This window comes from Ptiloglossa arizonensis, chromosome 6, assembly GCF_051014685.1.
Source record: "Ptiloglossa arizonensis isolate GNS036 chromosome 6, iyPtiAriz1_principal, whole genome shotgun sequence".
Classification (NCBI taxonomy): Eukaryota; Metazoa; Arthropoda; class Insecta; order Hymenoptera; family Colletidae; genus Ptiloglossa; species Ptiloglossa arizonensis.
The window spans coordinates 24152486-24164544 of record NC_135053.1 but is presented as its reverse complement, the minus strand read 5'-3'; the positions used below and the strand labels follow the sequence as shown (position 1 = coordinate 24164544).

The 12059-nt window shown below is 49.6% G+C and overlaps 1 protein-coding gene across 1 annotated transcript in view; it reads right to left on the bottom strand.

Annotated features, from left to right (window-relative positions):
• Positions 1-12059, bottom strand: part of Shrm (shroom) — a 156034-nt gene that overhangs the window by 47674 nt on the left and 96301 nt on the right. The gene's annotated exons all lie outside the window — the stretch shown is intronic.

Genomic DNA, 12059 nt, shown 5'->3' with positions numbered 1-12059 from the left:
AAAAGGTCTAGCATCTTTTGCAGCTATTTAAAAAAAAAAGAATAAACTTTGTTTACGAGGAACTGTGCGCGATACGAAGCGAGCGAACTCGTTCTCGTTGTTTTCGGCGCGTTCGGTTTCGACGAAACGTTCCGCGTACCTCGACAAGTACTCGAATATTTGTCCAGGTGGTCTTCTAATTTCTGCATCCGCTAATCGCGTGGAAATGTATCTCCGTCCTCGAAGGCAACGTCTCGTACGTAATTACGCCGTATCGGAAAAGCGACGTCGTATCGTGACCAAGAATAATTCGAGGTGGCGAGTTTTAATTGCGCGGTCTCGGTAGAATAATTACGATAATAATGAAACGGTACCGGTACAAAGAACGCGGTTGTTCGTCGACCGCAGGATTTACTGCGACGCCGAGCCCGGCGTCCGGAATTATCAACGAGGCGGTTATCAATGCACTTCCGCGGGCAGCTGGAAAAACGTCGGGTAGAAAGTGCGTTTATACTTCGCTCTCGTTCTTGCGAGCGGAATGACAGATTGCGAAAACGAGGGCAATGGTACCTCTTCCCAGATATTTTTCTTATCGTAATAGTCGGAGGCGGCGTCGCCGCGGGGAAAGTTACCGCTAATAGGCACCCACGCCGCCGCGTCGCGACGACGAAACGCAAAACCGAAGAAACGAATCCACGGCGTCGTAGGCGGCTACCGGCTTTGAACAGACGTACCTCTATCCACGAGCGAAAAACAAACCGCGAAAAGACTTTCTCCGCGCGGATAACGCGTTTCGGATCGCGCTCGAAAAAAGAAAAAAGAAAAAAGAAAAAAAAAAAAAACAACGACCTTCGATGCACGTCGCGACGAAACTCGCGAACGAAACACTTTCTCCGCGATCGATTCGCGACCGAGTTACCTACGCGCTCGAATCGACCTCTGTACGGGCGTCTCGTCGTCGAAAAGATTCTTCTCGATCCGCGCGAAGTTTACAAAATATTCAGCAACGGAATCGTCGAACGAGCGAACATCTCGCGTAGGTAAACCATCGACTCGTTCACGGTGATGTCATTCGCTATTCTAGACAACCGTGATGCTTCCGATATAACTGTCGTGTATAACGCGAACGCTATTCCGGTCGCCACCGCGACCCTGGATCGGTCTCGCCGGCTCGATTTTAACACGGATTCGAACTCGTATCGGACAAGCCGCCTCCGTGAATGAAAAACAAACCGCGGTTCGCGGGCTTCTTCTCTTTGTCCATTAATCTCGCGCGCCTCCTTTCATTTGTCGCCGCGATTTAATAAATACACCGCTCGTGTAATTCCGCGCCGACGACGGTTACAATCGCGCTTGTCGTTCCACGCTGTCGATTGGATCGAGATTTGCGTCGATCTTTATGGATCCGGCGCGTGAGCTCACCGGCGACGATGTCTCGACTACCTTACAGCTTTCCGCGCACAGGGACCGGATGAAGGCGTAGTTCTTATCCGGATAAATGTCTCGAACGGCGAATAAAAAATTAATTTCTAATTTACTCGTCGAATAAGAATTTAGAAAAATTTTACGAACGCACTGTCGTTAAATTCGCTTCTTCTTATCTCGTACGCGCGTCGCAGCCGAGCTAATCGAACGCAACGTTCGTATAAATTCCGATAGCTCGTGACGTGGTAATTTTCAAATTCGACGTTCGATGTGAAATGCGCCGATAACGACCGGGACATTCTAAAAAAGAATTTTTACGTTCGATTTAATGTCGTCGAATTTAGGACGTAGGAATCCTAATCGTGAAACGAGTCACGAGTTTCGAATCCTTCCTTAGAACGGTTCATTTGGAACGATACATTCGTTTCGGGAATATTCGTTATCGAGACGACTGAACGATACAGCCCGGAGCTAGCACCACGGAAGAAAGTAACCTGGGACGCTAAAGTCCAGATGCGAAGAATAATTGTTCGCCAGATGTCTCTATTCGCGGCCATCCGTTTGCCAGATTCTCGGCGCTGAAAGGTTTTTGAATTCCGTTCCTACTCTTTGCATAAATTCTACGGTATCGGCGGCGGAAACTAAACCCGTAATAAAATTCACGGAGAAATCAGTGCTCGAAGGTCTGGACTATACATCATAGACAGGAAACTATCGTTCAGTTTTCGAGAAAATAAGAAACGACCTTTGCCGCGTATAAATTTCATTAGCGAGGAACATCCGTTACCAGGTTCAACCACGATCCGTTCCCTTGGATCGAACGATACGTTCGACGACGCAACAACGCGTTTCATTCGGTTTCTAATGCCGATTATACGAAACAGAGGTTCAATGAAAAATACCTAAGAATAGAGAGGTCACCTTCGAGTAAAAATTGTTCGCCTGAACGATTTGCTCACCGTTCAACGAGCATCTCGAAATACCTACGAATCATCGAGTCGACCAACCGAACGAACCCACGTTCCTAAAAATCAATTCATCAACACCTGGACTAACTTTCCCAAGAGTCGTCAACGAGACCTTCGTAAATCACAAATGCGAAAGGTTTTCGCCAAATTCTGACCACCTGGGACAACGTCGCGTCCCGAGCACCTAAATTGAAGAAACCTCCTCCAACGTCCATCTCGGCCGTTAAACCCGAATAAATTACGATACCGAAGCCAATCCCAAGCTACCCAAAAATTGTCAAGATGACGTTCTCCGTCGACCGAGTACTTCTACAACCGCAAAAATGAGCTTTTCAACGTTCTCGCAAATCTTTTCCAAAGTGTTGAGAATTTTCGTGAAATAGTCTCGGGGATCTCGCATCGTAGGTCTCTCGCGAACCGTAGCTGGTCATTTCCCGCCGAAACTCTCCGCGTTTCCCGCTATTCTCGGATTAAACATTATTCCCGGGAATGCGAGCGCTGGCAACGCGCAGATCCACGCGTCCTATTTATATCGGCGTCGCGGTCGCCGGGCCCATGCGCGCTCCAGCTCGCGCGGGTTGGACGAGCGTCCGAGCGGACGAGGAACCACTCGACTCGCTATCTGCGGTTCGACGTCGGGTCTACCTGCAGGTGCAAGGAGTCGCGGTTACCGCGTAGAGTGTCACTGACCCTCTGGCAATTTTCCGGCGAACGGCCGTCGACGATTTCCGCGGCCGTGTCGCACGAGGTCGCGAAACGACTCGGCGGAGAGTCCGTCGCGGTCGAAGCGGTTGTTTATGCCGGTCGTTCGTCACGGGATCGGTTCTCGCCTGTCCGCTCGCGAGACTCGCGAGATTAACTGCGAACGCGCTCGAGCGCCACCCTGTTGAATCTTTACGACCCCCGAGAGGCTTTAACGCGCGTGGTTTCGCGCGTAACGTCCGCACGTGCTCGCCCAACGATCCTCCTACTTCTCGTACCCCGGAAGCACGCCCGAGAGGGCATCGTCGTGTTCGTTTCCTTCGAAAAGAAGGAATTCTTTTCGTGGAATTGCGCGAAGAAGAGAAAATTTCTTTCGATACTCGTTCGAACGATTTTTCGACGAATAAACCGATAGAAACCAAAAGGAACTTCGATCGTTGATGTTACTTTACCGTTTGCGAAAAGAAATTGCGCTATGGTCGACTTTAACGGAGTCTCGATCTTTCACTTTTCTAGCACAGTGCTCCTTAAATAACCGCTTACAGCGTTTACGTAAACGCGAGGAAACGATCCAATCGGAATACATAATTCCGTTTCTATATCAATTTCGCGTACTCCCTTTCGCGAAAGATTACTTGGCGGACATCCACACAGGAGCAAGTAGGAGAGTTTATTTTTTTATCGGTACACGTAGGTATTTTAATTTCCATGTGCGTATGTATCCAGCATAACGCTCTTTAAATAACTTCTCGCAGCGTTCGCGTAGACGCGAGGAAACGATCTAGTCGGAGTATGAACGCGAGTCCGTTTCCTAATAAATTTTTGTTGGAATACGACTTGGACCGATGCAGCCCTTGAGGAGTCAAGACACGGGGGAGAGGGTCGTTCATCGCCATACCCCGCTGCACAACTGTATTATCTTCTACTATTCAAATAAACGTTCAACATTTCCATTATTCCACAATTTCACGTGCCTCCTTTTGCACGATATTAATCAAAGATTCACGGAGAAGCAGGTCGAAAAGTTTGACTTTTTATCGACGCGATATTTTTTCGATTTCCTTGTAAATTTCACGTGCACTCTTTCTACGAAAAACCAGTCCACGCGGATCCATCGAGAACCAGTTGGAAAAGTTACCATTGGTATATATATAGTTACGCGAACGAGAGAGTGTGCGCACGTGTAAGTATATTCGTCCGGAAAAGACGATTTTAATAGTCGTTCCGGGGCGAAACACGTGCCCGACGAGAATACCTCCCGTTACGATCTCGAGCGCGTGGAAACGAGACTTGATCCCGAGCCAAGTCGATCCCCGCGAAAGGTGTCCGCGAAAAGCTCGCGTATCTCGGCGATCGTAAAACCGTTCCACGGGACTGGAGGATTCTAGGGACCGGAGTGGTGTAAAAATCGCGCGAGGTGAAAGCGTCCAGGAAAGCAAAACATCGATACGGGGCACACACGTCGATCGCCGACACGGGCGAATCGATGTTAACAGGAGCCAATTAAACGCGAGCGAAACTGGGCTGCTCGTCGGAATGAAACCGTCAACGAACGATGGTGCGCGAGAACGTCGTCGACAGAACAGCGTAGGTGGACACATGTGTTTGTGCAGGTGCGAGCGGACGCGAGGGCGGCATTTTTCAGCGAGGTAGCCGCGATCGACGCTGACGCAACAGGAGGAAAAGCGATACGGGCGCTCTCGAAGTCGATCTCGAGACATCGAACGTTTTTTTCGGTGAATAGTTACGTAGACGGTGCCAGAACGTTCAGTACTGTTGCGCATGCCAGATCCGAACCCTCTGCTTTCTTCCGTTACGACCAGGGGAATAGACACGGGGGATAAGTAGCTCTCTCGTCGTTTTCGAACGACATCCACCACTTCCAGGAACTTTGACCAGGAGTGTCCTCTCGTCTTTCGAGAGCGTAGATTCTTCGGAGCAGTTTGAAGGAAGCTCGCTCTTGGATCGTCTTTGCTGCCGAAATGGAACGCGATACCATCGGGATAGGACCCTTCGTTCTCGTCGAACACTTCCCCACCGCGCGTGGTAACGGTGAATTACTCGGTTAATAATGTCGGGCAATTTAACCATTTACTCGTAAGATAGAGTGTCGCTGTGCAAATACCGTTCCTCGAGACGGTCCCGTGAGCCCGTGTCCGGTGTCGACCGGTCTCGACTCGCTGGCCATTGTCTTCCTCGTGGTTGTCGTTGTCGTTCTCCTGTCGCTTCTTTCTTGCGAGTCCTCGCGCTATCGCGACGCGGACGTTTCCGCGCGAATCGAGGAAGTCACCGATCGTTGTAGGTACACTTCGCTCCGGAACGAACTCGAAGTCGAGAAGCGGGAGAGAGAATCCGTCGAGCGGACCGGGCAGGGTCTACGTTCGTGACAGAGCCACGTAACTGGAACCAGTTCGTTAACTCCGTAAATATTGATTTTGACGATAATCGATTCCAAGAAAGGCAGCGCGCTTTTTCACGATTCGTAGGCGGTGGTCTTTCGGTAGGAACAAATTTGTTTCCAACCGGCTCGGTTCTGGGTAATATTCGAGCTAATCGAGCAACGTTGAACGATATTTAGTCGAACGATATCGATGATCCGCGTAACGAGTACGTATACTTCTAACGCATCGTCTGCCGAGCCGTTGATTAAACTTTCTCCGAACACCGCTCCAGATTCTTTACAATCTACGCTTTTAATCGGATGGGTAAGATTTTTATCCGAACGAGTGGTTCGAGTAACGAGTCCGAATAAAAGATAAACAACTATTCGTCGGTTACTCGATGGATGGAGATTAGAATTAGAATTCGATAGGATGAAGTATCTCGCTACGAACGAATCGTTCGAACCGCGATCGAGTAATTAATTATTGTTCGAACGTCGAAGTAGATTTTTAAGAAAAATAACTCGCACTTGGAAGGTTCGGGCAGTACAACTGTACATCCGGGCCGTGAAAGTTTCAAAAATATAACCGAGAAATTACATCTTACGTCGCACGACTCTTTTCTTCCACCCTGTTCGCTTTCGATTCGCTCGTTAAATCAATACCGTTCGTACATAAAAAGGTACCAGTTATGTCACTCCTGTCAACAGTCCGTACTTGTCGCATAAAAATATGGCTTCCGTGGACTTTACTCGCCTCCAATAACAAATATCGTTCGATTTCTCGAACCTTTCTCGCTCGAAACGTCCGAAAGAAAATTGATTTCATCTTTGGAAAAAAAAAGTAACGAACGTTTCGCGGCGCGAAATTGGAAATTCTTTTCGAGTCACTTCCGAGAGTAAACGTTCCGCCGTGGAAGATTCTTTGCTTAAAAGCGATACGTAGTTTTTAATTATCCGTATCCAATAATTAACGCGCGTAACGATATTGTAAAAGCTTTGGAACACAACGAGAACGAGAGGGAGAGAGAGAGAGAGAGAGAGAGACAGGAGGGGAAACTTATTGCGCAATTTCTCGTGGGGTTTCAATCACGGTATGCATAATTTATAAAGTGGCTTATGGGAGAAAGTTATAAGCGCTACATTATAATGAGCAATTAATTAAGCGCGTATCGGGTCCAATGACTGGTTATCGGGTGTACACCGAGCCGTGATCTCGCGGTAGGCGTTGCTGTTTGCTTGAAAAATTTATCGCCGGCCGATACGTTAATGTAAAACGGATTCTTTGCTCACGGTTTATCAACGGTTGCGATCGACGGTTGCTAATTACGAGGCCGAAAACTCGATTCGAATATTATCTCCGTGAACGCGTCGTTGGCGACAATGTTGCACCGTTGCACGATTCACTTTGGCGGTCGTTTCGAAGTTCGGAAACGACACCGACCACTTTCTTTTCGTCGTACATCGATCGGCTGGCTAATGAAGGCGTACGCCACGAGTATCGCCACTATCGCTCCTAAACTCACTTAGAATTAGTCGGGATTGTATGTAATTGACCCCGTTCCTTAACAAGTCGTCAAACGAGTCTGGCCACGCACGAAGGGAGGACGTTACACGCCGTGGAAGGCTGTCTCAAAGGAGCGCACTGTGCGTCGCTCGAGTTTCCAACCGACGACGAGGGGGCACTTCTGCTGAAACGAATAGCTATGGCGTCGTTCTCCTTTTAATTGCCCGTTGATAATTAGCAGATGCGGTACGCCGTTGCTTCACACTGTTGCGCCACGTTTATATACGCGTACGTACTCGTTGCGAATAATCGTTGCAAACGTTCCGACAATTAAGAATTATTATCGAGCTCGTAAAGGACACGCTCTCGGACGAAGGAAAACCCCTCGAGGATAGATCGTTTCCGCGATTCGAAAGTTCAGATTAATTTCGTTAATCGCGCGCCTCGGTGTTTCTTACTTCTCTAGAAAAATGATAATAACGTTCGCTTTTGTATTTCCTCCGGCGCGAGATCGATCGGCGATCGAACAAAACTAAGCTCGATAAGTGTGCGCATTTTACGATCGATCTATCATTTCCGCGAACGGACCGTTCTTTTCTCTCGAGTCTCGCCTCTCGGATAGCGCGTAAAATTCTTGTAGATTCGAAATCGTTTATCGGTTCTGTCACGATCGGTAAAACGAGCAGAGAAGTTCGAGCGAGCGATAAATTTTCCCAGTACGAATGATCGATCGCAACCGACACACACACACTATCTCTCTCTCTCTCTCTCTCTGTTCGTTTCCTCGAGATACAAAATCGAAGCCTTCGAATAACAGCCGCGTTGCGATGTTCACCGAACATCTGCGATTAACTTTCGGATCGACGAACGATCGAAACCTGTTAACAAAAGCAATTCGTTCGAGCGATAACGCGATAGCTACTCCGTTTTGAAATATCCAGCGTCTTCCGTGATCCGCGTTTCACGCGTCGATCGACGACTCGCAACGAGCGATTCCGCGTACGAGACGCGACAACGACGATTACTTCGATCCGTGACCCGTGGACAACCCACGCAGCAACGTTGCGACCAAATCGGAAGAAACATGGCCGTTCGTAGCGCGATAATACGATACACAGCCGCGACTCTTTTTCTTCTACGGGTGTACCCTTGCGCGGTGTCGTCCGACTTGGTCGAGAGACGAGGAACGACGAGGAACAACCGGTGTTGAGCGATACTCGACAACGCAATCGTTGGCTACCCTGTCGAGGTCGCGGTCTTGCCTACGTACGGACGCAGTTACCGGCGAAACGAGTTTTACTCGGTCGTGTAACAGAGAAATGGAAGGAAGGAAGAAATGGCGGGAAACGGGGAAATCGGACGACACGGCTCGATCGACGCGATCACGGTGACGACACTTGTTCGTTCGGAGAAGTCGAAACTCGATCGACTGGCCGCTCAAGGCCACCTAGGAGCGATCCCCACCGGGTGCGTTTCTCGAACCAATCTTCTTCTACGTGATTACGTTATGGGTAAAGTGCTCGTAGAGTGTTTCCAGGAGGTGGTCGCGAAATGTATATACTTCTTGTCCCGGGATGTAGTAGACTTAAGGTTAAGAAACGTTAAGAAAATTCTGCTCGCTAAATCCGAATTTCATTCGAGAGCGAATGTTGTCTGATATCTAGTAGGCGCGTTGTATCGGACTCTTAGGAGAATTATTTTCTTAGATTTTGACGCGCGGAATGCGCCCGTTTCGTGTACCGCGCTAACGAAGACGGAGCGAAGTAAGGTCCCCGATCCGGCGAGTTGGCGTCCTCTGGCGACCAATTGATCTTGATCCAACTGTACGTGCTCGCTTATTAAAACGGTCTCCGGAGGTGAAACGAGGTCGGACGTGTACGTCGATCATGTGCCACATCTAACGACGCGTTTCCAAGGGAACGGGGACCAACGCGACTAATTTTCCAAGAAACGCGTGTTACTTCGATCATTGCGCGTGGGTGGCGAGTAACACGGTAAACGTTCCCGTTCGGAAGAAAAGTATTCGCGAATCTATTCTCGCGTTTCTTTTTCGCTTTCGGAGAAGCGTGCCGGTAAAGTTTTGCCGAATATTTCGAGAACATCTTTTACGTTTACATCTTTTACGCGCGCGGAAAAATAAATAAGAACACGTATCGTCGTTATTACGATACCATCGACCGGCGCCGCTACTTACCGGAGCGATAAAAGAACAAGACAAACGACACGCTCGAAAAACAAACTCCGATTAATCGAGCGACGCGAAGACGGTGAAAAATGCGGCTGACGCGGCGCGAGAGATTTTAAATTACCACTCGACGATCTTCACCGTTTTAAAAAAGAGAGAAGAAAAAAAATAAGAAAAACGTTGCAACACGTTGCAATAGATCGTCGCCGAGATAAAATCTACAATAATCGCGATAAACGGAAAAGGTTCGACGCGTGGTGTTGCATGAAATTCGAGTTACGGCGAGAGTTACCCGACGAAGCTCCGTCGTAAGTCGAGGGCCAGCTCCGTTTCGTACGTTTCGTTTAAACGTTTCGTTTTTCTCTTTTATCGCGCGCGACGTTAGCCCGCTCGCGAGTAACGATTCGCGGTGGAATTCACGGGCCAATTAACGCGTCGAACTCGTCGCGACGAAAAGCGCAAATACCCGTGTAACGAGAATCGCCGATAAAGCCACGGGTGGTCGCGTAATTTCTCGCGAGGAGGGTCGCGCGTAAATTCGTGGCGTATTTTTTTTTTTTCCACGCGGGGGTCGATTAACGGCGGTGTGCTCGGTCTCCCGGCTACTTGAATTTCCGCCGTGACTTTTAATTGCCCCGTGCAGCTGGAAAGACACTACCAGCGAAAATACATTCCTGTGCACTCGACTAGATATAAGAGGAGTAATCACGGCGAGCAATTGCCGCGATTAGATTACAGGATCGAATAGGATCTCCGATCCGACGCGGATTCTTATCTCGGGAAAAAAGTAAATCGCGCGATTTCTCGAGCATCGTTTCCGGTCTCTGCTAACTCTCTTCGAGGAAGAGCGATCGTAAAAATCCTCCCCTTCGGATTCCACGATTTCGAAACGTAACATTTTCAAAGTTACATTTCCAACGTTCGACGTTCCAACGTTTCTTTGGAAAATTCTCGATTTTCCATCGAGTTCGTCCACCTACTGTAAATTCCAATTTTGTTCGATCTCGATCGTTGTTACCGGAGCGCGCAACAACGCGAGAGAACATCGTTTGCAGTTTCTGTTCGCGATGACGTACTTTTACGAGACTCGGTGGAAAAATCGCTCGAAGGGTGTACTTTCGATGGGCGTGCGACGCATTCGTGGTGGAGGTTCCGTATGGTCGTACAAAATTTCGGGACACCGTCGCGCGATAAACGGACGTCGCGTCCCATCGAGTCCGTTGTTCCTTGGAACGATCGACGAAATTCTCACGCGTTCGAGTTGTTCCATCGTGTGGCAACGATGGAGCAGCCAGCGCCACGGCGAACGTAATCGAGCGCCCGTAGAACGGGCTAACACGCCCCTGGTGCCACGCGGTAACCTTTTTTCTGACATTTCTACCTCGCGGCTCGGTTCGCCCGAAAGGTTAAAGCCTCCGCGCGGGCCTCGAATGCACCGAACGAGCACCGAGGCGCGGAGCAACGAGGACGGAGGGAAATCGGCGGCAAACGTTGATCCCTCCTCGTCTTCTCTTCCTGTCGAAGGTCGAACCGGGCCGAACGCGTTTGCTCCGCGAACCGTGTCTCGGCTCGGAGGAACCTCGACCGCGGACTCGTATCACCGCTCGACCGTCACAGAAGCAAACTGCTCACCCAATCAGAGCGAGAACGAAACAAAAGAAAGGTGAAAAGAGACTTATCGCCCCGTGAGATCGAGCCTAACATCCTGTATACGCGCCAACGGACCGATCCGGCTGAATCCTCGGCCGCGAGCCTCTAATTATTATTAATCCGTCGTTAATTTCCGTTCGCGCGGTCGTTGTCTCGCTGCCCCCTTTCGACCGATCGAACCGAGTCGAGGAACGTCGGAAAAGCAACGGATCGGTGAACAAGGAGGCGTCGGGTCACGGAGTAGCTCCGTCTTCGGTGCAGAGTTCCTCGGACCCTCCGTTTCCAAGGAGGAGGCGTTTCGCGCAGCTGATCGTCCTTGCTCGAGTTCTCGTTCTTCGAGAACGTTGCATCGACGAGTCGCTCGTCGATCAACGTTTCGAGCACTTTTCTTAGGGGAAAGAAACTTTTCTCGGGTACGAAGCGCGTTGTTTGTTCGTCCCGGGCGGGACTATCTATCGAGGAATCGTCGAGGATCGATCGGAGCGTGTTCCAGGACCCCTAATTGACACCTGCGCGTAAACCGAATTCTCCGTGCGATAGCTCGCGCACGGCCCGAAAAAAATAAGATCGGAACCGTGCTCGTGGAACGCGTTACGGAACGCGTCTCCGAAAAAGATGTTAACGGAGATATCGTCGGATATACGGCTCGCGCGTAATTACAACGTTTAAAAAAGAAAAGGGAACGCCAAAAGCAACGGTAGCATCTGTGAGAACTACATCCCGCGATAAATTTCCCGTGAATCTATGCCACCGTATAAACGTCTCTCTCGTTAACGCGCGCAGCCGAACTTCCGCGCAGGAATGCAGCCTCTCTTGTATAAATTTCGATTACGTCCGCCGCGATCTCGATGTTATAATTCAGAAGTTCTTCGATCTTGATAAAGAGTCCCTCCGCCGGAGGGACCCCGGTAATGCGAAGATCACGGTGGAAAAAAGAACGCTCGGGAGTTTAACGCGGAATTTACCGACGGTACGAGGATTTAATTTAAACGCGGATCATAAACGTTTCCGATGGTGGCCGGCGCGCGTGTATCCCGGCGACGATGTCATTTAAGACTCTCGCCGGACGCGATTCAGGGAAAGTCACACGCTCGTAAATCAGCGGCGGTAATGGGCACCGTTAGATTTGCAATGATAATCCGATGGTAATGCATGCGATTCGGTCGACCGACCGAACGAGAAAATAATTAACGACCCGCCGAGTGAACCGAGTTCGCCGAACTATCGGCATCGGTATTCCGATCCCCGGGGATTTACGAGTTA